General features: G+C 43.7%; 1 protein-coding gene and 2 long non-coding RNA genes across 4 annotated transcripts in view; 1 reads left to right on the top strand and 2 right to left on the bottom strand.

Moving 5' to 3' along the window:
* LOC308593732 (cadherin-10) overlaps window positions 1-27898 on the top strand; it is a 419208-nt gene that overhangs the window by 3342 nt on the left and 387968 nt on the right. The window lies entirely within an intron of this gene.
* On the bottom strand, window positions 45-12739 carry LOC308593987. Its single transcript, XR_014011191.1, has 5 exons — window positions 12659-12739; window positions 10228-10366; window positions 7372-7444; window positions 3892-3986; window positions 45-1869 (listed from the first exon to the last, which is right to left on the bottom strand). It is a non-coding gene; the product is annotated as an uncharacterized lncRNA (long non-coding RNA).
* LOC308594033 lies at window positions 19175-23231 on the bottom strand. Of its 2 annotated transcripts, none has more exons than XR_014011247.1 (2): window positions 22130-23231; window positions 19175-19470 (listed from the first exon to the last, which is right to left on the bottom strand). It is a non-coding gene; the product is annotated as an uncharacterized lncRNA (long non-coding RNA). The 2 variants fall into 2 exon arrangements; XR_014011248.1 differs by lacking the exon at window positions 22130-23231 and adding an exon at window positions 21624-22006.

The following is a 27898-nucleotide window of genomic DNA, read 5'->3' as shown; positions in this document are numbered from 1 at the left end:
GGGGGCAAATGTCATAGTCTTGTTGCTGAGCAACAACGTGCAGGGCTCAGTGGAGTGAGAGAGCAACCAACTAGAAGAGTCTCTGAGGTGTACTTGCCTGGAGGAAGGTTCAGCATCTGAAGTCAGGTCCAGTCCTAGGGGTGGGCAAACAACAATCCACATGGTCAGACAGTCCAGGGGTCAAGGAATCTGATGATCATAGGGTCAAAACAAAAGGAAGCAGCAAGGTAGGACCAGGAACTACAAGCGTCCTTACTAGCATCTGACTGCTGCTGGAATCTCTGCTTAAGAAGGCTGAAGCCAGCTGCATCTCGTTAGTACCTTCTCCTCTGAGTCCTTGAAGGCTGATCAGTTGCAGGTGGAGTCACTCTGTCTTCTCCCCCTTCAGGCTGCTGTTCAGCAGGTGAAACTGGCCTATGATAGGAAACACCACATGTACCAGCATGTATCCCATTATGAAGTGAGAGAGAAAAGTCCACAGAAGGCCCCCTTTCTGCACTCAGGGGAGCCATGCCAGGCAACTGACCTCTCCTTGCAGCCCTGGTACTTCACTTCCACTGGCACCAACTAGCTGAGCAGGCACTCAGCCACCATCTTGTGCTATGCGTTTGGTGCTGGCCTCTTGCAGAACGGAGGAAAAAGGGGAGGCAGTCGGGATGGGCAAGAGGAGCAGGAGTGGTGGCAGTGAGGCAAGATGGTGGTGGAACCTGCCATGCTGGTACCCCCTCAGCCTGGGTGTTTAATTCAGGGCTCTGACAAAGTTAGAAGCTATGACTTAAGGGTTTTTGTGATGGTCCTTTTTTCCAGGGCATGGCTTTGCAGTATAAGGTCCCATCATCCCTGAGCACTGGCCATACTGGCTGGGGTTGATGGGAATTGCAGTCCTGCGACATATGAAGTGTATCACACCGGCTACTCCTGCCATAGTTGATATTGAGCTAGATGACATGCATGGGGTGTTATGGGAGGGGTAGTACCTCTGGTGGGAAACACAACCTTCTTCTAGGGTAGTTTGGCCACCTTAGATACCCTCCTGCACTTAGTTCTCACCTGTCGCTCCCAGAAGCTGTCAGCATACGACAGTGGCCACACCCCTGGAGATGGCTTCAACTGGCCAGCTAAACCAGGTGAGGGTAGTTGATGGGTCTCCAACCCTCAGTGAGTTAGGGACTTCCCTCTGCATGTGAAGACAGGCTCTAGAAAATTGAGTGTATGGGAATAATAATGGATCCTACAGACAAGAAGACAGTTTCTGCATGTGCTGTAGAGAGAAGTGAGGAGCAGATGGGGATCACCAATCTGGGAAGGGAGCCCACCTAGGAGAAGAAAAACTCTGATCTTAAACCTCCATTGCCTTGAGGGATATCTTTAGGAGAAGAAAAGGCTAAGGAGTAAATCAGCATAGGCAAACTCCAGCCCTCCAGATGTTTGGGACTACAATTCCCATCATCCATGACCACTGGTACTGTTAGCTAGGGATGATGGGAATTCTAGTCCCAAACATCTGGAGGGCTGGACTTTGCCTGTGCCTGGAGTAAACCCTACACAAATCCAGAGTGGAGTCTCTAAGACAGTTGGCTTGCACCTTGTACACCTTCTTCCAGCAACTTCTGGTGCCAAACGTATTGCTCTGCTTTCCTTTGGATCAGATCAGCAAAGCCAAGAGCAAGGTCTTGTCATCTGGGAAGTCCAGGACCTCCATACACACTGCCCAGTCTTCCATCTAAGGGAGGTCACTTCAGTGTTGCTAACACAGTGGTTTGACTTCATCCCTGGAGGTGTACTCCATTGTCTCTCGAAACAGTTGGATGCCAACAGATGGACCAGTGATCTGATCTGGTATGAGACAGCTTCATCTGTTCCCATATACTGTGAAAACAGAAATATATATTTTTTATTGCATCACTATTAAACCTTTGTCTAAACCATTAATACAAACAAAATTAGGAGTAGCAGCAAGTATTTTGTGGTACTGTTTCATTCTGACTCAGCTGTTAAGTCATCTTTAATGAGTAGATAAATCAATAACCACAATGAGCTTTGGAGGACACGCTGCTAAGCAAGCTACATATCTGGGCATTGAACGATCAACATGCAGTCATAAATATGTTCAATAAGTGATCATAAATATCTTCAATATGGGGAGGGGAATCAGTGCGTGCTGCTGTAATGCTTTCATGATGGAAAATCATTCTCAGGGTACCTATTTGCAATCTTAAAATCCCTTAGATAAAGGCTCAGCGTTAAGCAAGTTATCTGTAGCTCCAAGGGTACTTTGGCATATGCATAATCATTGCCAGCATGAAATAACATTCAAAACACTCTTTGGGGAGGCACGCTTTTGGCATTTTAGGGTTAAGCAAGTGCCTTCCTCTCTCCACAGACTGCAGTAATAAGAGTTTGAGGCTAAGAGCTCCCAACAAAGCAATCTGTAGGCCTGCTGAGAAGGGAGCTTCCTCGTGCCTTTTTACGACAAGCACATCATCCAGTTCCTATATTATTGATAGATTAAACAGGCACAGGGAGCAGTGTGGGGGTGAGGGAATAAGCTAACCCAAAAGCCAACCCAGGGAAGCCACAATTAGTTTTTCTGAGTCTGTATGCTCAAGATTAGCATATTTCTTCATGGGAGAGAGAGAACTATCAGGTGCATTTAATCACTTCTGAGAATGTATGTCTGTAGCTCTCTGGCTCTTATTCTAAGGAGGAAAGCAATGCAAAGGAACACAGGAAGAGACAAGTGTTCTAAAGAGGGTGCCTCACAGCAGGTCAGAGTTACATGTTGGGTGAGACAAGAGACAGCCATTGTTTTCAATAGCCCTGTGTCAGATTTAGGACAGTGTGGTTGGTTGCCTTGCGCAGGGTGCCAAGCCAAGGGGGTGCAAAATTGAGAAGATCCATAAGTGAGAAGATCCATTTGGGGGCACTATATTTTGGGCTCGCTCAGGGCACCATATCACCAAAGATTACCAATGTTTGCCTCTGAAGTGTTGGGCTCAACACTACCCCCATGACATATCTACAATCCCTCCCCCAATGTTGTGAAGCCATCAAATGAGTTATCCCACACAAAAGAAAAATTCACAGCCGGATGACATCATGTCATGATTAACTGATCCTAAACATTAAGGGAACAACATTTTCACTAGACTAGGGTCTCAAGTGACAGTAGTGTTACTTTTCCAGAATTTCTCCAGCATTAGCAAGTGACTTCTTTCATTAATCATCAGTTCAATTCAAAGTGTAGATTGAGTCACTACATATTCCTGGCGAAAATTCTACTTATCATCAGCACCTTAATACTGCTGTAAGGAGGTTGCAAAGAAAGGGAAGCACAGAATGGAGAATCAAAGTTTCTGTTGTTACAAGGCAACAATAGAGTCAACTGAATACACCAAATGAAGCCACATTTCCCCTACTGCCAATAACAGAATTTATCTGAGAATCACAGCATTTGGCAGGAGTGGAAACTTTTCCGAAGCAGAAGAAGAAGAAGAAGAAGAAGAAGAAGAAGAAGAAGAAGAAGAAGAAGAGGAGGAGGAGTTTGGATTTGATATCCCGCTTTATCACTTCCCGAAGGAGTCTCAAAGCAGCTAACATTCTCCTTTCCCTTCCTCCCCCACAACAAACACTCTGTGAGGTGAGTGGGCTGAGAGACTTCAAAGAAGTGTGACTAGCCCAAGGTCACCCAGCAGCTGCATGTGTAGGAGCGGGGAAGTGAACCCGGTTCACCAGATTACGAGTCCACTGCTCTTAACCACTACACCACACTGGCTCTCAGATCTACTCTCTGTGCTACTTTCTTGCAGGCTCCAAAAGGGTTCAGGTAATCAAATGAGCCATGTGGAGCATGGAAGAGGTGGTTGGTTGATTGACTGGTTTTTACTTTACCTCCCTGCCCTGGAAGCTTTGAAGTGTGTAAGGCAGGTTTCTAGTTTAGCCACTGAGACACTCTCCTATCCAGCAAGAAGATAGTAAACACACCCCTGTCAAGACAGAAATACCTGGATTCAGTGGGATAAACAAGGCGGAGCAGATTTAGACTCCTCTCACACCTAGAGATGTGCAGTTCCATCCTGCACGCAGACCAGTTTTTTCCCCCCTCCATCTGTCCAGTGCTACATGCAAAAATTGGATTTAGCTGGTCCTCCATCCGCTATCCCCACCATGCAGCAAATGATTTGTTTTCCTACAGGTCATAAAGCTTGCTGCTCAAGAGGAAGAGGATTGTGGCAAAACACACACACCCAAAAACCTCCCACCACCTGTCAAACCAGTTTCCATTCTGAAGTAGATATTCTGGTACACTTCCTTTTCTTGGGAGAATGGGACTCTGTATAACTAAGAAGTTGACCAAGTACAGGTGACTTGCTGCCATGATAGCTAATATCAGTGGCATTGTTTGGAAGCAGTCATGTCAGTATAATGTATAGTATGATAACTTATGAATGAAAATTTCAATTTGTAGAACCAGCCACCACTCATTAATTCACCACAAAACATAAGACAGGGGTAGGCAACCTAAGGCCTGGGGGCTGGATCCGGCCCAATCACCATCTAAGTCCGGCCCATGGACGGTCCGGGTATCAGCATGTTTTTACATGAGTAGAATGTGTCCTTTTATTTAAAATGCATTTCTGGGTTATTTGTGGGGCATAGGAATTTGTTCACTCCCCCCCCCCAAATATAGTCTGGCCCCCCACATGGTCTGAGGGATGGTGGACTGGCCCACGGCTGAAAAAGGTTGCTGACCCCTGACATAAGATGAGGATGTTAGCTCCAAGATGCACTCTGGGGTGCCATAACACCCAAAAATCATGCATATATGCAAATGTGGATAATTTCTCTGACAACCCTACTCATGCCCAAAGGCCTCTGATCTATTGCTGGGGGCAGGTGGGAGATCTTCATTACTTCTGAACTCTGTGAAAGGAACTTGATGGTCCCTATTCATACTTTGACATTCCGAAACAAGAATACAGCTAGGCTATAGTTATTGAAAATACTGTGATCCTATTTGCTATCTACAGTGGTACCTCAGGTTACATACGCTTCAGGTTACAGATTCCCCTAACCCAGAAATAGTAGCTCGGGTTAAGAACTTTGCTTCAGGATGAGAACCGAAATTGTGCTTTGGCAGCGGGAGGCCCCATTAGCTAAAGTGGTGCTTCAGGTTAAGAACAGTTTCAGCTTAAGAACGGACCTCCGGAACGAATTAGGTACGTAACCAACTATGTTGCAATAAAACACAGTACTTAATCTCTACTTTGTAAGGCAAGTTGTAGAAAGAAGAATAAGAATAAAAAACATAGTGGGAAGAACCTGTGGTGTCTATTTAGCTAATATGCAGACCCTCCAAGTGTCCCTATTTTCCAAGGACAATTCCAAATTTACAGAAGCCATCCCAGTTTCTGATTTGATCCGAGAATGTCCTACTTTACCTTAGGATGCCCCTCTTTTTATTGGAGAAATGTTGGAGGGTGTGGAGTTAAGCGACCCCTGAGCCAAGGAGGTAAGTAACTATACATCCTTTAGAAGACATCTGAAGGCAGCCCTGTAGAGGGAAGATTTTTTTAAAAAAAAATTAATGTTTTATTATGTTTTTATATATAGTGGAAGCCACCCAGAGCAGCTGGGGCAACCCAGTCAGATGAGTGGGTATTATTATTATTATTATTATTATTATTATTATTATTATTATTTCACTTGGGAAGACAGGTGAACTAATGTTACTAGTGACTAAGCAATGATGCTTAAACATCAACTTCATTGGACTGGTCAGGTGGTTCAGATACCCGATTATCATCTTCCAAAGCAACTACTCTATTCCCAACTTAAGAATGGAAAGCAAAATACCGGTGGACAACAAAAGAGGTTTAAAGGTGCTCTCAAGGCTAATCTAAAGAAATGCACTATAAGCACGGAAAATTGGGAAACACTGGCCTCTGAGCGCTCCAATTGGAGAACAGCCTTTACCAAAGGTGTCATGGACTTTGAAGAAGCAGGAACTCAGGATGAAAGGGAGAAACAAGAGGAAAGCATGTTTGGCAAATCCTCAGCATGATCAACTCCCACCCAGAAACCTTTGTCCCCGCTGTGTAAGGATGTGTGGATCCAGAATTGGCCTCCACAGTCACTTACCAACACACCGCTAAGACCATATTCATGGGAGAATATCTTACTCAGCTACAAGTGATCGCCGAAGAAGAAGAAGAAGAAGAAGAAGAAGAAGAAGAAGAAGAAGAAGATAATGCTTAAATAGGATGTCCCTATTTTCATCGGAGAAATGTAGGAGAGTATGTAATAGTCATCAATGGCACAGTTCAGAACCATGCAAGACAAACTCCAAACATACAAGCCTCCAGGTGGAATGCCTGGAAAATGGTTGTGTGTGTGTGTGTGTGTGTGTGTGTGAGAGAGAGAGAGAGAGAGAGAGAGAGAGAGAGAGAGAGAGAACAATCTCCCCATAGAACAATGGTTCTTGGCCAGATGAGTGCATGAGCCTGCTCCAGTTTATTGAATATTTGCAGATCTCCAGCTTACAATGCTTTCTACAGAATACAAAGTGACATAGCCCTTACGAATTGCACTGACGGTCTAATATTGGATGAGAAAGCGAACAGCAGTCAAAGTGCAGATATGGGTTTTAGATGTGCATTTTCAGTGTCGCTTAACCAAAACAAGACTGATGCATTAAAATGTCAACACAAAACTGGCACTGGAGAAAGAAGATTTCTGACAAAATGTATTGCAAAATTTATAAACTTAGTAGCAAAATCATAGTGTGATATTATGGAATGTGTTAATATAGGTCCAGTATTTGGAAATAGTACTGTGGGGAGGGAAGGGGCAACGAAATAAATTAAAGGACAAAGGAAGAGATATTGCAGTTCAGAGACTCTAGGTCTTTTCTGTTCCCTAATTTACAGGGGGAAAGAAAACAAGAAGAAAAGTATAAAGCAGAACAACCTATGTGTAATTCCTGAGAGTCGTTAAAGTACCGTTGAGGAAAATGTGTAGCATTACTCTAAGGTCCATAAAAGGTACTACAGACACATGAAAGCAAGGTGGGAGCTTTCTGCGGGAAAATGAGCACACTCCTCACAGTTCTGAATTACTGTACTTTAGCTAATATTGTAATAGGAAGCTGACAGCTGAGAAAAACCAGGCACAGGGATAAATTATCCCATGCCAAAACAAAATATGTTCACACTGAAATGTGTATTTTGGAGAGAGAGAAATCTTTCAACAGATGCTTCATTTTGGGCACTCTTTACATTACGGACCATATATATTCTCCAGCAACTGCTGCATACATTGTACATCACAGCCAAATTGCACTCAATAAAACATCACATTTTAGCAACTCACCTCGTCAAAGGCTCTTTTCGTCAACATTCTTCATCATGTTTCCCCCCTCACATTTCCACGTTCATTCGTCCATCTGCAAGGAAACCATGTGTAGCTCTATCATGCTGTGTAGCAGGGTTAGGAGAACTTAATGGGTCTCAAGAGAGTCTCTGGGTCCATGGAGTCTAGTTACTTTTGAGGAAGCTGATAGCCCGTAAAGGCAGAAATAAGTCTTAAAATCTGACAAAAGGAACAGATGAGGTGTTGAACGCATGGCACTATGGGTTCTCATTTATTTATTTATTTATTTTGCATTGCTGCTTTTTTTTTGCATCAAAAGATGGGAAACACAGACTGGTCTTTGTCCAGATAACATGCTCCCATCATCTCAGCCCATTGAATGACAAGCTACATGAACAGGCTAAGTAGCTTCAAACTCATGTAAGGAAACTAATATCTAAAAAAAAATAAACCAGCAACAACCTATCAAATGATAACTTGGGGGGGGGGAACATGCTTATAGAAAAAAATGGAAGAGTGGCCGACTGGGTAGGCCAATTCCATGTACAGTGGTACCTTGGGTTAAGAACTTAATTCGTTCTGGAGGTCTGTTCTTAACCTGAAACTGTTCTTAACCTGAGGTACTAATGGGACCTCCCGCTACTGCGCAATTTCTGTTCTCATCCTGAAGCAAAGTTCTTAACCTGAGGTACTATATCTGGGTTAGCTGAGTCTGTAACCTGAAGTGTCTGTAACCCAAGATACCACTGTATTCAACACCTCCGAGAAACAAAGTTCAGGTGAGAACCAACTGTTCCTTCTCTGGAGGTGATGAACACATATCATGGTGAATTACACTAAAGCTATGGAACCTACTGGGTGGGAACAGGTGGCCACTGCTAAAGAACTTGTTGTGATATCTGTTACCCAAATGCTGCCTCTGCTGAGGCATACTTCTGTCATGTTGGATAAATGCTGATGAGTTTTCCCACACAGCTGCTGACACACACCTCTTGCAGAGGAGCACTGGAAGCAAATGCTGCCACAGACATAGTAGAACGTGCTGTAACACGTTAAGGAACGAGCAAGTGAAATTTTCCAGAAGCAAGCTGTGTGCAATCCCAGATCCAACTTGCCAAGGATGAACTAGTCACTTTCTTCCTAAAGCGAATTTGGGTGAAATGAAACTAAAAATGAATCTGTTTGATTGGTCGAATCCTGTTGATGGATACATTAAGTGCTCACTTCACATCCAAAGCATGCCATTCTTTCTCAGGGGAATGTAAGGACCAAAAAATTGGCAAAATTAATTCATGCTGTCTATGGGATATGGCAGAGGTTTTCAACCATTTTGGCTCCCTTGGCCAACTACGTTATTTCTGCGGCACCCCTGTGGTGCTCAGGAGCTCAGTTATGTCACCCTTTGCCTGCACAGCTGGCAGCCCCTCACCCTTTTTTGAACACCCTCCCTTGTGAAGTGTTCCCTCAGCTGCCTCTCTTCTCCTCTCTCCTTAGGAGTCCTCTGGGAAGCCGCTGCTGTCACCCCTGGTCTCTGAGCTGCCTCCCCCCACCCCAAAGAGAGGTCCCTCCTCACACTGCCCCACAGGGGCCTGGGAAACACCCCCTGACCAACCCCAAAGGTACCATTCACCTGGGGAGCTTGAAACCAGGGCAGCTGCAACAAATAGCCGTGCAAGCCTTTGGGAGGCAGAGCCATGAGAAGGCATCAGAGGAAGGGAGGGAAGGAAAGAGGGACAGTGGCCAGTGTTGCCCACGGCACCCCTGACCATCATTCAAGGCACCCCAGGGTGCCACGGTACACTGGTTTAAAGCCACTGGATTATGGAGTTGACCTTCAGAATGAATGAAAGATCCATCCCAAGGTCTACCCTATCTAAATGAGGAACAAATATTTAGCCACCAAAAATGCTTTGTGGTCAGAAACTCTAATTTCAGGAGTTACAGCCACTAGGAGCAGAACCTTAAAGGACAACAGTTTTAATGACACTATTCAGCAGCTCAAATGTCAGCTTTTGTAAAGCTATTAACACCTTGTGCAAGTCCCCCGGTGGAGTCCTATAGACCACTGAAGGATATTTAAAAAATGCCCCTTTCAAAAAAACCCCCAAGTTTCACCCATGAATGGGCACCCGCTAGTGGACAACGTGGCACAGAAGAAATGTCAGCAACACCTTTCTGAACACTGACCACCAAGGATGACAACCTTGCTACCATTTATGTACAGTAACAACTTAAAGGTAAAGGTAAAGGGACCCCTGACCATTATGTCCAGTCATGACCGACTCTGGGGTTGCGGCGCTCATCTCGCTTTACTGGCCGAGGGAGCCGGCGTACAGCTTCCGAGTCATGTGGCCAGCATGACTAAGCCACTTCTGGCGAACCAGAGCAGTGCACGGAAACACAGTTTACCTTCCCGCCATAGCGGTACCTATTTATCTACTTGCGCTTTGACAACTTACCCTTAAACAAAATCTTAGCAGACTGGAAGTTGAACTTCTAATATTGCTAGAGTACCAATTCTTTCTGAGCGCTTCAGCTTCTGATGCCGAAATTTCACTCTCCAGGGCTGCTCATCTGGTGTCAAGTTCTCACCTCAATACACTATTTCCACACATAAACTCAGGAGTGGACTTGGGTAATCTTTCATAATATGGCGCCCTGAGTGAGGCCAAAAGTTGGTGTCCCCCAATGGACCTTCTCAGTTTTGCATCTGCCTGCTACACCACCCAAAATCCTGTGTGGCATAAATCACTTGGGCTGCACAATGTGTGTGCTTTCTTTCCACCCCAACCATGTTAAGAAATCAGACACTAAGGTTATCTCTGGAACTGCTCACTGACCATTTTTAATGCTCACCATTTTTATGTGTAAGTGATCTTTTCAAAATGTTATTCCTGCTTTCTGACAGAAATGTTTAATAGCCAAGAACTCCTCTGACAAATTCTGGGTGGGTGGGGGGAAATAAGCCCCACTTGCCTTACAAAAGGGCATTAACCTATAATAGGAAGAAATTGAATTTCTCAGAAAAGTCTGTGAAAATGTCTAAAAGGAGGATTTGACGGAACAAAAAAAAATTAGCTAAGTGGCATATTGGGAGAGGGATTAAAATTCTAAGCAACCTTATTTGCAAAAGCAGTGCTACATTTAATAGACTTTGGCATATAAAATATGTCAGTTAAAACACAAGTAAAAGATCAGATGTCTATATACTCTAAACTGGTGGGTGTAAAATTAAACAATTCGCTTAGAACTTTTGAAAAAGGTCACACATAACACAAGGTTGCTTTCATGTATGCTATTTTCTATTTCAGACAAAACTAACAAAAACATATAAATCAGAGACTACATTAAATAACCTGAGCTTCTGCTTCTTGTCATTTGCTTCTCTTATTACTGTTGTCACTTACATTTCCATTTCATATCTTATGAGTTTTGTGGCAATAGAGAGAACTTCAAATGGAGTCTTAAGGACTACCATGAAGGAGTTATGCAGGTATGAAGTTAATGACACTGCTGTTCACCATTTTATAGAGATTCATACCCCTAGCCAAAACTAACACAGTACAGTGCTACCTTGGTTTAAAAACAGCTTAGTTTTTGAACAACTTGGATTAAGAATGCTGCAAACCCAGAAGTAGGTGTTTTGGTTTGTGAACAGTGCCTTGGAAGCAGAACATGTTCCGCTTCCTGTTGAGTGTAAATTGAGTCCCCCGCTGCTATGGGAAAGCACGCCTTGGTTTAAGAATGCTTTGGTTTAAGAATGGACTTCCGGAACGGATTAAGTTCGTAAACCAACGTACCACTGTACAAGTCTTAGCCACTAACCAGGAGCAAGAAAAATAACCTGAACCTGTTTTTTCTGTGTATATGGGAACAATTCATATGCAACATTTCCCCAGAATTATAGTGATGCCAAGTCAGTTCTTGAATTATGGTGCATTATGGCAGGCTAGCATATTGCAAACTTGCAGAAATGCGCATAATTGTCCTGGAATAGGCTTTGGAGTTGCCTTTGTAATTTTGCAACTACTGCAACACTGTCCTACAGAAAGGGTCTTACTCTCTGTAGTTCTCAAACCAGTCTCAGGAAGCAATGTGGAACACGGTCTCTCACCTTAAAAACTTAACACATGGGTGTAGGGGTGCATGTGTATGTGCATGCATGTGAGAGAGGGGGCTCCCCATGAAATACTGGATCAAAATCATGTAAAACAGGCTGCAGAATGTTGATGAGGCCTGGCCCCCACCTTGAAAATTTTAGGGGGGCTTGGTCCCTGTCCCCTAATGGCACCCCTGTCTTTTATGTTCTTATCTCTCTCACATCACTCTACCTTCACAAGACAATTTCTTCTGATGACAAGGGGGAATATTTTACTTTCAAGTTAAACTGAAAAGAAATTGAGAGTGCTCTTTTAATTTCAATTCATAAAATAATGTGCATCAGGATGGAAGAAGAAGAAAAAGAAGAAGAACTTATATCAGGAACTGGAAGGGAGCAAAGTTAATGATGTTATCAAAGACAAGCACATCAGCCCACCATAAGTATTAATTATAAAAGGTAAAAGGTAAAGGACACCTGGATGGTTAAGTCCAGTCAAAGGTGACTATGGGGTTGCAGTGCTCATCTTGCTTTCAGGCCGAGGAAGCCAGTGTTTGTCTGCAGACAGCTTTTCTGGGTCATTTGGCCAGCACAACTAAACTGCTACTGGCACAATAAAACACCGTGACAGAAACCAGAGAGCATGGAAACACTGTTTATCTTTCCACTGCTGCGGTACCTATTTATCTACTTGCAGGGATGAGAACCACCAACCTTCTGATCAGCAAGTCCAAGAGGTTTAGTGATTTAGACTACAGTGCCACTCACTCCCCCCATTTCCCAATTAACCATGCCTTACACTGGCTTACAACCTGAGCAGAACTGCAAGATGGACAAAACAAAGAAAAAGAGAGAGTGTCATTATTAAGGTAACTTTAAAACTCACGGAGTTTTCTTTTCAATCTGGAGTAATTAAACCTCTTTTCAGATTGCAGGTGAAAAGGTCAAATATCAGAACTCTCAGAGTCTCAGGTAGGCCAAGGGACAAGACAATGTGGCAGTGTTGAAACTTCTCATTAGTCCTGTGCCTGAAGATTAGACAAGTCACCCAATGACGTTTTCTGGCACCAATCCTGCAATTAGGAATGAAACCACCACAAAACAATGCCCTCAACCTCCTGAGATGATCGATACCAGAGATGGTATCAAAGGCCACTGAGTGAACAGAAGCAACAGGGTACCACTTACCTTGATTTCCTCCTGCAGAACGTAATCCATCAGGGCAACCAAGGTTAATTCTGTCCCCAAGCGAAACCTGAATCCACACTGAAATGAGTCAAAAAATGAGTTTAATTCAAGAGCACCTGCAGCTGAATCAACACTACTCTCCCGAGCACCTTGCCCAAAATTTGTGTACATCAGCTTTCTCCATGCTCCTTTCTGCTGCCGAGCTTCAACCATGCCCACTGATACTTTCCAGTATTCCAAATTTGTTAAAAGTGTTCCAGTCAGTGGCGTAGCGTGGGGGGTGCAGGGGGTGCCGGCCGCACCGGGCGCAACATCTGGGGGTTAGGGTTAGGGGGCGCAAATCCACGGGTTAGGGGGCGCAAATCCACGGGTTAGGGGGCGCAAATTACTTGCCTTGCCCCGGGTGCTGACAACCCACGCTACGCCACTGGTTCCAGTCCTTTCTTTTCCTTGCAGCCCTTCAATTCCAACACTTCAAGTCTCTTCCCCCTTTCCCATATTCCAGCTACACAAACACACGCCCTTCAATTCCCTCCTCAGCCTTTTAGCCAATCAGAGGGAGAGCTGTGGGCATACATCTGCCTCAAGAGACAATAGAGTGTGCCTCTTACAGTGAAGTCAAACCTGTGCATTGGCAGCACCCAAGTGTAGAGCTGCCAGACGTCTGGCATTTCAAAGGTGGAATTGACATCCAGGGGGGATTTCCAAAAGGCGGCTTTGTCCTGCTCAACAGCTTTGGGGTTTGTCTAAAAACAGCTCAACAATTTTGGTGGTTTTCTGGTTTTTAGTTTTTGAAATATGGCAACCCTACCCAAGAGGCTTGTATACACTTCTACTTTTCTCATGCCTAGAAAAAACGGGCCTGAACTACTTATCCTGTTTTCTAGGCATGGGTCTGAGCAGTTTTGCTCTTCCCACTGCTCTCCCCTGGAGGACCTGCTCTTTAGTGCTAAATCAGAAACAATGGCTATCCATAGAAAGCCCAATTGCCATTTGTTCCTGTTCAGCATGGAAGAGCAGGTTTTCTGAGGGGTTGGAGGAGGAGTATGGCAAAGGGAAGTGTGGCTGAGCTCCATACAAGATAAAACATAAAAGATAATTGTGAATTGTGATAGAATTAAAACAATATAAAAATCAAAATTATTAAAATAGATGATAAAAACAGCAAAGTCTTATTAAAAGCCCTTTGCATTAAAAAACAACAACAACCAGTCAGTTCCCAATGGTCTGTTGGAATAAAACAGTCACCCAACTGCACCTTTAAAACTGCTCATAGTAAAGCAAGGTAAAGTTAAAGGGACCCCTGACCATTAGGTCCAGTCGTGACCGACTCTGGGGTCGCGGCGCTCATCTCGCTTTATTGGCCGAGGAAGCCAGCGTACAGCTTCTGGGGCATGTGGCCAGCATGACTAAGCTGCTTCTGGCGAACCAGAGCAGTGCACAGAAACGCTGTTTACCTTCCCGTCGGAGCGGTACCTATTTATCTACTTGCACTTTGACGTGCTTTTGAACTGCTAGGTTGGCAGGAGAAGGGACCGAGCAATGGGAGCTCACCCCGTCACGGGGATTCGAACCGCCAACCTTCTGACTGGCAAGTCCTAGGCTCTGTGGTTTAGCCCACAGCACCACCAGCGTCCCCATAGTAAAGCAGCTGATTGGAATTGTTGCTTATTATGATAGATAACTGTTTTAGTGTTGGGTGCATTTGTTCGACTTCAAGGTGAGAGTTATCAAGTATCATCTTAACTTCCCTTTTGTTCACGTAGCCCTGTGATATTTAGATACCTGTGCCATATAGTTTACATGTAAATGTCAATGCAAAAACATGGCTTGTTGTGGTATTTCTGCTGCAATGCAGGCAGCATTATAAGGCTTTCCCACACACAATAATTTTGTGCAGCATTTTAAAAAGGAGTGCCTCATTATTACATGAGGCGTATGCCGTCTGGAGATCTGCCGTGTCCAGATAGGAACATTTAACTGTTATTAATCAAGCATTACAGAAACAAATGTATTTTTGTTGTTCACATGTGCTTCATATTCTGTGCATGTCATTAATATGAAGTAATATTCCTTTTTAACTGTTAATTAGAGGTGTGATAGGAGATCAGATAGCAGCTGGTGAATTATAAGGCACACCGTTAAAAACTGTTGTTATCGAAAGAAAATGTTCCATGAAGATTTAACACTTTGGTAGACAAACGAGGCACCACACCTAAGTGTATCTGTCTCTTTGTTATGGAGTCAAACGTTTCTCCCAGAAATGTATATTTTCAGCCAGATGCTGTTGGCAACGCAATGTGCATAAATTCACAAGTGGGAAGGGGATCAAGCCCATTAGCCATGGCTGCCAATGCGTGTGCCCATCACACTTCCCAGCAGTAATGTGGTTTTGATGGTCTAGACTAGAGGGATTGTGAACTGCTTTGGAAAGACTTTCAGCGCTGAAAAGTAGCAAGCAGGTAGAGTGGGGAAACTACCATAATGAGCCAGACAAAGAGGAGGCAAGCTCTGGTGCTTACTGATGAAAAATACAGTGATCTGCCATGTTTTGTTTCCACTGGTGATCCACAATGTAATCCACTGACTCAAACCTCAGGTGGTGGCAGCTGAGAGAGGGTGAGCTAAATATTTTCATAAGACAAGTAACATTTCCCTGGGAGGTTTTACACATCTCCAGGCTGCTGCCAGATTCCACCTAAAGCAAAATTTCAAGATGCATTTGGAACATGGGTATTGGGGCTGAACATACAAGCAATTTTGAAGGAATACAAAGTCATTTACATAAGATTAAATAAGGAGACAAAAATGGTGGCTATTTCCATTGCACTCCCAGGCATCAATACAACAATGTGTGCTAGATCTTTTTAAATTCCCCAGTATATTCACCATTTTGGGTTTCCAATGGTCTCGCAAGCTGATGATACAAAGGCAAAATAGAGCTCACTTTAAGAAGTCCGTTACACATTTTGCTTTGTTGAGAACCTTTGCAACCATAAGTCTTGCCCTGATTATGCACTATCAACACCACTGTGCTCTATTCCCCTTGTAGATGCCCAGAATAATAAGTTCTGACCTGGTGAGCCTAAAATTGCTCTTTTTACATACAAGACACTGTATCAAATCAATCCACCCTATGCTATTGACCTTATTATTCCCTTAGCTCACAATTGCACCTTGAGGTCAAGCAACCCAAGTCTTCTGCTGATACAATGGCTCCTATTTATCAGTGTAAAGACATGCGGATTAAAGCCTCGGAGTTTATACAGCCTTGGAGCTGCTGCAGGGATTTAATATAGAACTCCTTCCGCACTGGCTTGTGCAGCGTTCAGACATGGGCTTAGGGTTGATTTGATTAATTTGGCTCGTTCTCAATTCACTGCCGCCAAGGGCAAAGCAACCGCAGAGATGAAAGCATCCAAAATAGTTTTGCACGGTGCTTACTAGAAAGACAGTTACCTCGAGATGTGTTCTAGGGGGAGGATGAGCAGCGTTTCCCAGCCCAGGCAGAGATTTTAAAATCGTTCATTTGGAAGTGATCTAGAAGATGGCACCGAGCATGATACTACCTTGGTCTTTTGCTCCTTGGGCCGATACATGCTGGAGACACCCAGTGGTGGAGCATATGCCCATGCTGCCCAGGGCAGGTGTGCTCCCAAGGGGGGGTGGAGGGTGCCCGCCCAGACGCCGGATAACCGCTTGGGTGCATAGAGTGGGATGTGCGCCCTGCAGCCAGGGGCAGAGCGAGCCACCCATGGGGGCAGACCAAGCCACCGACAGCGGACATTCAGCACGCCACCCACCCATGACTCCCAAGCCTCCCCCGAGCTATCAGAATGAAGGGGAAAGAGGGGAATGCCGCCAGCAAAAGGAATGTTGCTGCTCGGGGTAGGCTTAGGAGTTGCGGAAGGGCAGCACGCCAAATGTCACCCCCTCAGCGAAGACACCCCGCCCCCCTTCCTCATCCCCTGGCAACACCTGACTTTATCCACAACCATACTGCCAACTTCATTTCAGAAGAGAGGGATAGGGCAACTTTATCCATGACGATTTCTGCTATAGGCCAAAGTCCTTTAAACCACAGAACCTAGGACTTGCCGATCAGAAGGTCGGCGGTTCGAATCCCCGTGACGGGGTGAGCTCCCGTTGCTCGGTCCCTGCTCCTGACAACCTAGCAGTTCAAAAGCATGAAGCGCAAGTAGATAAATAGGTACCGCTCCGGCGGGAAGGTAAATGGTGTTTCCATGTGCTGCTCTGCTTCGCCAGAAGCGGCTTAGTCATGCTGGCCACATGACCCGGAAGCCATACACCGGCTCCCTCGGCCAATAAAGCGAGCTGAGCGCCGCAACACCAGAGTCGGTCACAACTGGACCTAATGGTCAGGGGTCCCTTTACCTTTGCCTTTACCAAACTGCCAGCTTTCCTACTGCAACTCACCTCTGTGAATGTTAAAGAGATACAAACTTATTGTGCATAGGTGTTTAAAGAAAATGGTGTTACCGCCCTCCCAGGAGTCTTGTACAAGAATTATTGGTGTATAGATTTACCTTGTAGCCAAGAATGATTCGAAATTTAGCCTGATGTAATACAGTGGTACCTCGCAAGACGAATGCCTCGCAAGACGAAAAACGCGCAAGACGAAAGAGTTTTCCGTTTTTTTAGTCGTTCCGCAAGACGAATTTCCCTATGGGCTTGCTTCGCAAGACGAAACGTCTTGCGAGTTCTTGCGAGTTTGTTTCCTTTTTCTAAAAGCCGCTAATAGCCGTGCTTTGCCAGACAAAAAAACCGCAAGACAAAGAGACTCGCGGAACGGATTAATTTTGTCTTGCGAGGTACCACTGTACTTTCTAAGTTTTGAGATGATTTCCAAAAAGCACTTGTGCATCATTGCAAATGCAAGGCATGCATTCCCTTTATGCATAGCCTTCCTTGCCATTGATTGATGGGATTTAGAAGCCGAGTTCAATAATAATTAAAGGACAAAAAAAAGGAGGCCAGTTCTAATTGTTTTGAGGTTTTGATAGGAAACTTATTGAAAGTTAAAAGGCCCTCTTCTGACACATAACTGGGAGCAATTAGCTGTTGCCGCTCTCCTTGAAATCTCTGGTGCATTTTCCTGCCCCCATCAAATTCAGGCAATTCAGGGAAATAAGTCTCAACTTCATTTCTGTCACATAAAAATCCGTTGCTCTTGAGAGATCATCTCCCCCACACTCTTTGCATACTAGTATGTGAATGAATTCAGGGGAAGGTTTAATTTTTAAACATGAAAGTCAGCCCCAAATACTTAATTTAGGCACAAAATGTAGCATGCATCAGCTTTAAAGGCTTTGCAGACCATCTGTTGATTCATACATAGCCAGTATTTACACTCTTGGCCATATGGTCATACAAACATTTCATGCCTATGGTGGACATGTCACATTAAACTTGGCAAGTGGCCTTCCCCAAACTCCAAGAGGTCACAGTCTTTCATGCAACTTGCTCCACTCTTCCGGGCAGGAATCCAAATTCTCTCTTTCCAGAGTAAGACAAACAGCCTGCATTTGTTCATAATGTGTCATTTGCAGTAGTAACCATTCCACAACTGACATGCTCTAACTCTGCCTCCACCTCCACCCAGCATCCCACTCTACTCCTGTCAATCATTCTTCCACTAGGTCTTCTGTTACTTGCCTCGTATCAGATGTTACATTGCTCTCGTGGACCAACAACATATTAGAAAGATAAAAGACAGCACGAGGAAGCTCTAATGTTTTGCAAAGTAACTTGATTCCTGCTATTTTAAGACAAAGGCGGGAAATCAAGGTAGAAAAATATATTAAAGCAGGCATAGGCAAACTCGGCCCTCCAGATGTTTTGAGACTACAATTCCCATCATCCCTGACCACTGGTCCTGTTAGCCAGGGATGATGGGAGTTGTAGTCCCAAAACATCTGGAGGACTGAGTTTGCTTATGCCTGCATTAAAGTTTAAGAAACCCACAGCAGGGCTATGAAGGGTGGTCTCAGAGACCACTCCAGGGGTGGCTTGCGGCAATACTGGGTTTGCTTTAGTCTCTCTAAATTATTTGTTTGTTTCATCTGCTCAAAACAATTTGATGCATTGTAGTCGCAAACCTACAGCTGTCACCATATTACCTCAATAAGCACGATATACGTTTCGTTTGGCATTCTGGAAGTCATTTTTTTTTTTAGTACATACAGGTGTTTCGTCTCTCTTATCATTAGCTTAACGTTTCTTACAGAGTTTCCTTGGATGTATAAACAAATTTATGATCACCGACAAGAAAAACAAATTCTGAAAGGAACTATTTTATGGGGGGAAATGCTGTATCTGTCCCTAGACATAACTTGGTGAAACATTTCATCTCAAAGAATACATTGTAGTGCAAGGGGGAATCAAACACACCTTGGACATTAGAGGACTGCAATTGTATGCAGAATACTCTCATTTAAGAGAGTTGTTGGAGGTTTTTTTTGTTTTGTTTTTTTAGATCATGCGTTCAGGTCTGAATCAAGCACAAGGGATGTTTTATTCCTTGCGAACAGCTTGACAGTTGGACATAACTCCCCCCCTCCCCCGAGAAGCTAAAAAGAGGCAATACTAATTTCTGTAGAACAATAGTGCAGAAATCGAAAAGCAGATATTGGAATCCACACTTCTCTAGCCTCTCTTCTGTCAGACAGCGCATTAACAGGTTCAGAAAATGTGCCTCTGGACTACATATGGTCCTATTTAGGTGAAAATGGATTCCTGGGCTCCTGGAACATGGACATTATGTGATAGGAATGCTTTCACTTTTAAAAGGTCTGCAAAAACAAAGGGAGATAAATCACATCACATTTTCAGAAGCCAAAGGATGTCTAACAGCATAACACATTCACTGGAGTAATAGCCCTTGCTCTTGTCATTCCTCCAAGTTCTTATCACTGCTATTTTTATACAGACACATCTTTAAAGGGAGAGATGATTAATAAGCACATACTGGGACCAGCATTTTCTCTCCAGTATCCAATGATAATCCACATTGATAAGTGCAAATGGATGCATGGGGGATGAGGGAGGGCGAAAATAACACCAATGTTCATTCGGGTTCTTGGTGGCTTCTGGCAAGCTCCATGGGCAAAGTAAATGGATGGCAAATTAGAACATCATTGAGTGGCACGGGGCTGATAGTCCGGAGGTTAGCAACACAAGAACAGGCCTTTTCTGTGGTGGCTTCCCATTTGTGCAATGCTCTCCTCAGGGAGACTTGTATGATGCCTTTATGACCTATTTTTAGGCACCAGGAGAAAATGTTCCTCTTCAGCTGAATAAACAACGTATGGCCTTTAAAATATACAGGACTGACAAGATAGGGTGGGAGAGCTGGTATAAATTACTGGGGTTTGCTACTGTGGGTGGGGCTCCAGCGCCCAATTATCTTGCAACTATTTTATGTAATTCTTTACAAAATATGTCTTTCATGTTCAATGCACATACAATTCTGAATAACGGTTTGCAAGCTTATGGCATGCACTGAGCATTTCCGAGAATTCACAACTCTACACGAACATTCGCTTTTGCACTTTGACAGTACAACATTGCAGTGTCGTCTTATCATCTTTGTACGTTTTAGCAAGCGAACACCATGTGACTGCAACAAAGTTGTTGAATGGTACACATTATTGTGGTGCTACACATACAAGTTTGAAGTGTACAGTTAGTTCAGTAACAATCGTCTGGGTGCTTATGGAACCTCAGTTTTTGAGCTTCTCAGAAGCCAAATGATTTGGATTCCAAACGCTGAAAACCCGGAAGTAATTGCTTCTGTTTTTGAACGTGCCTCAGAAGTTGAATGGCTTCCAAGGAGTGTTTCTCCATTTTTTCAATGGATTTGGCCGGCCGACGATTGATCCTCAGTTTTTGAATGTTTCAGAAGTCAAACGGTCTTCTGGAATGGATTATGTTTGAAAACCGAGGTTCCATTGTATTATTGATATTCACCATTGGGATCTTAATATCCTCAACAGGTACAAATACTATCTTATTATTAACATAAAAATGAGATAACACATTTATTTTATATCCCAGAGTAAGAATTTTTAGCTGGTTCACCCTTGCTGGGTGGGGTTTACTTTTCTTTCTTCACCGGGTCCCAAACCCACTCTCACCCTGTCTATGAATTTTTTATGGTACTTCATGACTCTCCTCTTTTCATTCCTATGAGAGCACCCTTACACAATTCTAACCTACCAAGATGAACACAGCTCACTGAACTATCCTAGGAAAGTCAGCAGAAAATATGTAGTTTGTCCAGCCTCATGTTAGTTGCCATATACAGAGAATTGGGTTCAACTCTGTGCATCAAAAGTGTGCAAGTTTGCTACAGAATTTAAATGGCCTGGAATTTACTAGTACCTATGTGGTACTGCCTGACAACCAGCAATATGGATGACTTCAGGAAACCTGATGAACTTCAAAACACTCAATATATTCAGACAGTGGGAGTTATCTCAGTTTAGGTGCACATTTTAATAAGGGCCCTTCTGAACAAATCAGATACAATATGAAGAGCCCATCAGCTTTTCTCATATGTTAACAACTCAAAGGATGAATCTTAAGCAATGAATCCGTTAGCTAGAGGGAAATGAACAAAGGGATTTTTAGATCTCCAAAATTCGTAGCCAAGAACAGGCAACTTGTATGGCTCTGTGGGGCTTTTTCTGCCTCAACTCAGCTGCTTGCTTGTTTTAACTCATGCATTTAGTCAGGTTATTGTACTCCTCCTTCCAGCAACTCCCACAGCCAAGCTGGTGCCAAATGTACTGCTCTGCTTTCCTTTGGACCACATTAGAGAGGCCAGGTGGGAGTTGTTGTCATCTGGGCAGCCCGTACACACAGCCCAGGCTTGCACCCCTTGAAAGATCACATTGATGCTAATGCAGCAAAAACAACATGGGAGGCAGCAGTTATGAGTTACCAGTTTCTGCAGCCACTGCGGGTGTTGCGATTCTCCAGCTGTTTGGCCTCACCCCTGGAGGCAAACTCTACGGTCTCTCAAGACAGACAGAGGCCAACGAAAAATGCATCAGAGAATCATCATAAGAAGAAGAGAAGAAGAAGAAGAGTTTGGATTTGATATCCCGCCTTTCACTCCCTTTAAGGAGTCTCAAAGCGGCTAACATTCTCCTTTCCCTTCCTCCCCCACAACAAACACTCTGTGAGGTGAGTGGGGCTGAGAGACTTCAAAGAAGTGTGACTGGCCCAAGGTCACCCAGCAGCTGCATGTGGAGGAGCGGAGACGCGAACCCGGTTCCCCAGATTACGAGACTACCGCTCTTAACCACTACACCACACTGGCTCCCATAAGCAGGTGAAGTTAACCCTCTTTGTGAATAAAGGTTAAAAAAGCATTTCAAAACAGACAAGGCATCAGTCATAGTGGGCAGCATCTGGTATTAATCTTGATCATATGTGCCCACTCACCTGAGTCACTCACAATGACGCAGCAGGTGGCAGCTGCCAAACAGAATTAAATAACATTCTGAGATGGCCTATGAACCCAAGTGAGTAGCTATCAGAATGGATACAGCTTCCTTCTTACAGCTCAGTTTCAGGCCAGACTATAAACAAGGTTTGCACAATCGAATTTTGAACCATTTCCTCCTCCTTTCCTAAGTGAAATCTTAATGTGCCATCCTTCTAAATGCCTTGTCAGTAGGTTTGTCAGCTCCTCAGCAGTACAGCCGCCACCCTGACTGATGACATTTGCGCTGACATTGTCTGCCTTCGTTGCTAGTGTAACTTCATGGTTTGTGACATTGCAATGACACAGTGGTCAGTAACCCCCCATTTTAAGTACTTATCTGCTCAGACAGCCAAGTTTTAAGACACGGCCATTAATGTCATATTTATTGCAGTGTTGTCTCCCAAAATGTTAGTGGCCTACTTTTGACTATGAAGTTTTTCCCCCTTCTGCCAATATTTATCATACAGTTTCATGGTACAATATATCTCCCAGACTTGTTTCAGATGAAAGCTTTTAATGAAAATCAGTCTGGGTGTTAACGAAAGGTGCAGTGAGTTTCTTGGCAAGAAAAATGGCTAACAAATATGATAAATAAATAAAGGCTGTGTTCATACAAACAGTTTATTTCAGGCTGTCTCCTGAGTTTAATGAAGTTTTGTTTAAAGTGTTGCAGCCCTGATATAGCGATCACACACACACAAAAACAGCAACAACACTTAGCATCAGTCCATCTGACAGACTTAAAATCCTGTTGCTCTTTGCTCTTTCGTGCCATCAGATTTACATCCCTGGCATGGAGGACATGACATACATTTGGTCAAATACAAAAGGTAAGAATATATGGTGATGGTGATTATTCTTTTCCCCAGAACTCAGCATCAAGGTTGCTCACAAAAAGAGAATCCCTATAGGCAGATAAAAGGTAAAGGTAAAGGACTCCTGAATGGTTAAGTCCAGTTAAAAGTGACTATGGGGTTGTGGTGCTCATCTCACTTCAGGCTAAGGGGGACGGCGTTTGTCGACAGACAGCTTTCTGGGTCATGTGGCCAGCAGGACTAAACTGCTACTGGTGCAGCGGAACACCGTGATGGAAGCCAGGGCACACAGAAACGCCGTTTACCTTCCCGTCACAGCGGCATCTATTGATCTACTTGCACTGGAGTGCTTTTGAACTGCTAGGTTGTCAGGAGCTGAGGCAGAGCAATGGGAGCTCGCCCTCATGGATTCAACTCGCCAACCTTCCGATTGGCAAGCCCAAGAGGCTCAGTGTTTCAGACCACAGTGCCACCCGCGTCCCTTTATTGGGAGAAATGAGCATGCCACACTACAGTGGTACCTCGGGTTACAGACGCTTCAGGTTACAACGCTTCAGACTCCCCTAGCCCAGAAATGGTACCTCAGGTTAAGAACTTTGCTTCAGTGAGGGAACAGAAATCGTGCGGCAGTAGCGGGAGACCCCATTAGCTAAAGTGGTGCTTCAGGTTAAGAACAGTTTCAGGTTAACAACGGACCTTCAGAACGAATTAAGTCCTTAACCCGAGGTACCACTGCATATGCATTTGTTGCTGAATTTTTGAGCCAACACAAAAGGGCAATACAATATTGTTGGCTTGTGTGACTTAATGGCACATCAAGCCACTGTAGCCTTCTTAAGTTTTTCATTATGAACTATTGTGATAACTTCATATAAAAATAATGGCAGAGACATGAAAACAACTGCAGTGGGCTTTCATGTCACTGTGCCAAGGCAGACTAAAGATGCTATATTGAAATTGAGAAATCTGATCACTTTTAAGCCAATTTGATTATTTTTCATGGGTTAGCTCCTGATTTGGGATTGACAGCCTGAAATTAGCTCTATAAAAACTCCATTAACATCAGAAATGTAACACTCCAGTGTGCAGCTGGGGCATCCCAAAAGAAGAAGCAACATTACTAATAAAATTTTACCAGAAGAATATGTAATACTAGAATGCCAATACATTCTAATCCCATCCAACTGTCTTCAGCACATGGTAATGATGCTGTCAAATATGCAAATATAGACTGTAGTACACATAACAGCTTCATTTAACTGTACTTCAGCATCAATTTTAAAACATTTGTATAGAACAGCGGGATTTATCCAACACATCCCCAAAGAAGTTCATTTAGATTTGTAGATCTTTTAATTTACATATCCAGTAGTATGTAAGTTAAACAATCTTTTTTTTTTTACTAATTCACCATATGTTGCTTGCAAGCTGGGTTTCCATAGCTTCACCTAACCTTAAAGGTAAAGGTACCCCTGACCATAAGGTCCAGTTATGGACGACTCTGGGGTTGCGCACTTATCTCGCTCTATAGGCCGAGGGAGCAGGTGTTTGTCCGTAGACAGCTTCTGGGTCAAGTGGCCAGCATGACTAAGCCGCTTCTGGCGAACCAGAGCAGTGCACGGAAACACCGTTTACCTTCCCACCAGAGTGGTACCTATTTAACTACTTGCACTTTTGACTTGCTTTTGAACGACTAGGTGGGCAGGAGCAAGGACCAAGCAACAGGAGCTCACCCCGCCGTGGGGATTCGAATCACCAACTTTCTGATCGGCAAGCCCTAGGCTCTGTGGTTTAGACCACAGCGCCATCTGCATCCCGCTCACCTAACTTTACCTCCAGCCTAAATCTGGACCATTTCATACAGTAGGGTTTTTTTGCTGTGCCATTAGAGATAGGGAGGGATCTGGCAAAAGGCAACTTTGAAGCAAAGGCATCACTCAATCACACTCCCTAGCAATGTGTGGATTGGTCTGGAGGTCTGCTTTGGAATCTGCACACTGCTAGATCCTCTGTAAAAATTGTCCCATGCCCAGGAAGTATTGGTTTGAGTGGTTCTGTATTTGACCTGTACTTTCTAGGCACAGGTCTGAGAGGAGTACTCCTTGCCCTGCAACTTTTGCAGTGAAAACCTGCTCTTTAGCTCTAAATTGGAATAAAGAACAATATGTGGGAAACCTGTTGCTGTTTGCTCTGATTGAGCACTAAAGAGCAGTTCTCCCCAGGGGAGACAAGAAGTGGTGTGAATAGCCCTTAAGTTCCTGTGACCTCAAGTTTTAACCTGTTGAGAAGTGAGAAAGATTTCCCTCTATTCAGTCTCTTAAATTTAATTAGCTTGATTTCATGAAATACATGTTGGTGGAAGAGAGAGAAAATGGAATGAATATTTTGTTTAAGTCAAGGAAGCAGGCACACTCTTTTCTATTTTTGTATTTTTTATTGCAGAAGCTTGGTAAATATTTTACTAATTGTTGTTTGTAATTTATACTGCTTTAGCAATTATCTTCGCCAATTTGTCTAAATGCATATTAGGAAGTTCAGGAAGAGTTTGGACCAATTACAGAAGACTCTTCAAGCTAATTACTAGTGTGGGTGAGTAACAACGGCTGTGCTGATATTTTTTTTTACCATTCTCCATCAATTAATGATAAAAGAAACTGGGACGGCATGTGAAATGTGAAGCCACTGCGATGTGTATCTGCAAACAATTCACAAATGGTATTATATCCAGTGAGACTGATATACATGATGGCTAAAATGTCCCTAGAGCTGCTGGAGGGGTTGCAGTCAGCAGGGCACTTACATTCATCTGTGGCGGGAGTGTCTACAAGTATAGTAGTAAGATTTTGAGATGAGATACTCAAAAAGATGAATGTCATACTGTATCTGGGCACTGTCAAAATGCCAAAATCAATACTGCTATTACTGGTGGTTTTTTGGGAGGTGGGGAATATACTATTTAAGGAGTTGGTTAGATTCATGCCAGTTGCTTCCAGACCTCTAAGAACACAATCATGGAAGAGCAATAGGACTTTTACAATAGATTTGAGGGGAACTTTGGAAAATTGCATTGAGAATTGCATGCATAAAATCCGCATTACTAAGGGACAAGCAAAAGCATTTTTATTTTTTATTTTTGCAGAATGGTGTAGGGTTCCCGTTCCCAAGACTGGTAAGTCTGTCAGGACAAGGACACATCTAGCCCAATGCAATGATTTGGAAAAATAATAATAATTAATGATTCAAGTGTCTTGAAATTATCATCAGATAACATTTTCCATGATGCCTTAACTTCCTTTGTTTGACAAATATGAGAATATGTTTTCTTGAATATTAAATCCACAATGAGAAATAATATTTTATTAGCTCAGCTGTCAGACCTGGAGTGTTCTTTGTTATTAGTATTTCTGTTTTGTAAGTGTAGTTCAGGGTTCCTCAACCTCGGCCCTCCAAATGTTTTTGGCCTACAATTCCCATGATCCCTAGCTAGCAGGACCAGTGGTCAGGGATGCTGGGAATTGTAGTCTTAAAACATCTGGAGGGCCGAGGTTGAGGAAGCCTGGTGTAGTTTATTGTAGTTATCAGCACATTATACATATTTTCATACATTGGATGTGTGTGTGTTCAACTTACTTTACTTTTGAGGTAGCAGAGGAATTTAATAAGTCACCTTTTCCCATTCAGCAAATCATCTCCCTTATGAACTGCATTCTACAGCCTTCCTGGATATGCACATTTACTGAAAACCAAATGACATCCTTGCTGGGGTTTCCTATAAGCAGTGCGCTTTTTGGTTTTTTCCTGGCAGCACACAACAGTACACAGTACCGGTACCTCATTTGTTTGTTTGTTTGTTTGTAGAAAAGTAGCTCTGCTTCCAGGAGATGACAATGGCTTGAATCAAAGGCTTTCCAATGTGCTGTTCTTCTGCCACAGATCTTAGGCCTTTCATTGCTGTCTTCCTATGCTTCAGTTAAACCCAGGGAAGACATTATGATGTAATTCCTATCTTGGGACTTCCACAGGTCAAAAAACAGGGGTGGCCATGGAGGCTACAGAGCAATGGATGTATGCTTAATGGAAAGAAAGACTATACAGCCCCACCCCCACTTCCAGTCATCCCAGTGTCACACCCACTGGAAGAGACAGAGAAGCAGAAGCCTTTTTGTTGGGAAAGAAAACTTTTTGAGAAAGTTTTGGAACACCCTAGAATTGATGCTTTTGAATTATGGTGGTGGAGGAGACTCTTGAGAGTCCCATGGACTGCAAGAAGATCAAACCTATCCATTCTGAAGGAAATCAGCCCTGAGTGCTCACTGGAAGGACAGATCCTGAAGCTAAGGCTCCAATACTTTGGCCATCTCATGAGAAGAGAAGACTCCCTGGAAAATACCCTGATGTTGGGAAAGATGGAGGGCACAAGGAGAAGGGGACGACAGAGGATGGGATGGTTGGACTGTGTTCTCGAAGCTACAAACATGAGTTTGACCAAACTGCGGGAGGCAGTGGAAGACAGGTGTGCCTGGCGTGCTCTGGTCCATGGGGTCACAAAGGGTCGGACACAACTAAATGACTAAACAACAGAATTGGTAACTCCACTCACTGTGCACATGCTAAATAACCCTGTAGGCAAGCAAACATGCAATACCACCTCCCAGTACCCCGCCAGGCTGTTAATATGCCTTTAGGGAAATGCCTGGTAGATTTTTTAGATTAAGAACAGTCACAATCTGACTGTGTGATTTACAGCTATAAACAAGAAGGTGACATCACTTTGAATGATTAATGCAGAAGGGCGCGAGCGGATGTCATCTCAAACTTAATGCAGCTTTGCGGCAGTTATGAGATGACAACATGTTAGAAAACAGCACTGCTAAAATTATAACCGTGCTTCTTCCTTCCAGACTTAACACT

This window comes from Podarcis bocagei (assembly GCF_964188305.1).
Source record: "Podarcis bocagei genome assembly, chromosome: 8".
Lineage (NCBI taxonomy): Eukaryota > Metazoa > Chordata > Lepidosauria > Squamata > Lacertidae > Podarcis > Podarcis bocagei.
Note: the sequence above shows the minus strand (reverse complement) of the source record. Positions and strands in the feature narration are given on the sequence as shown.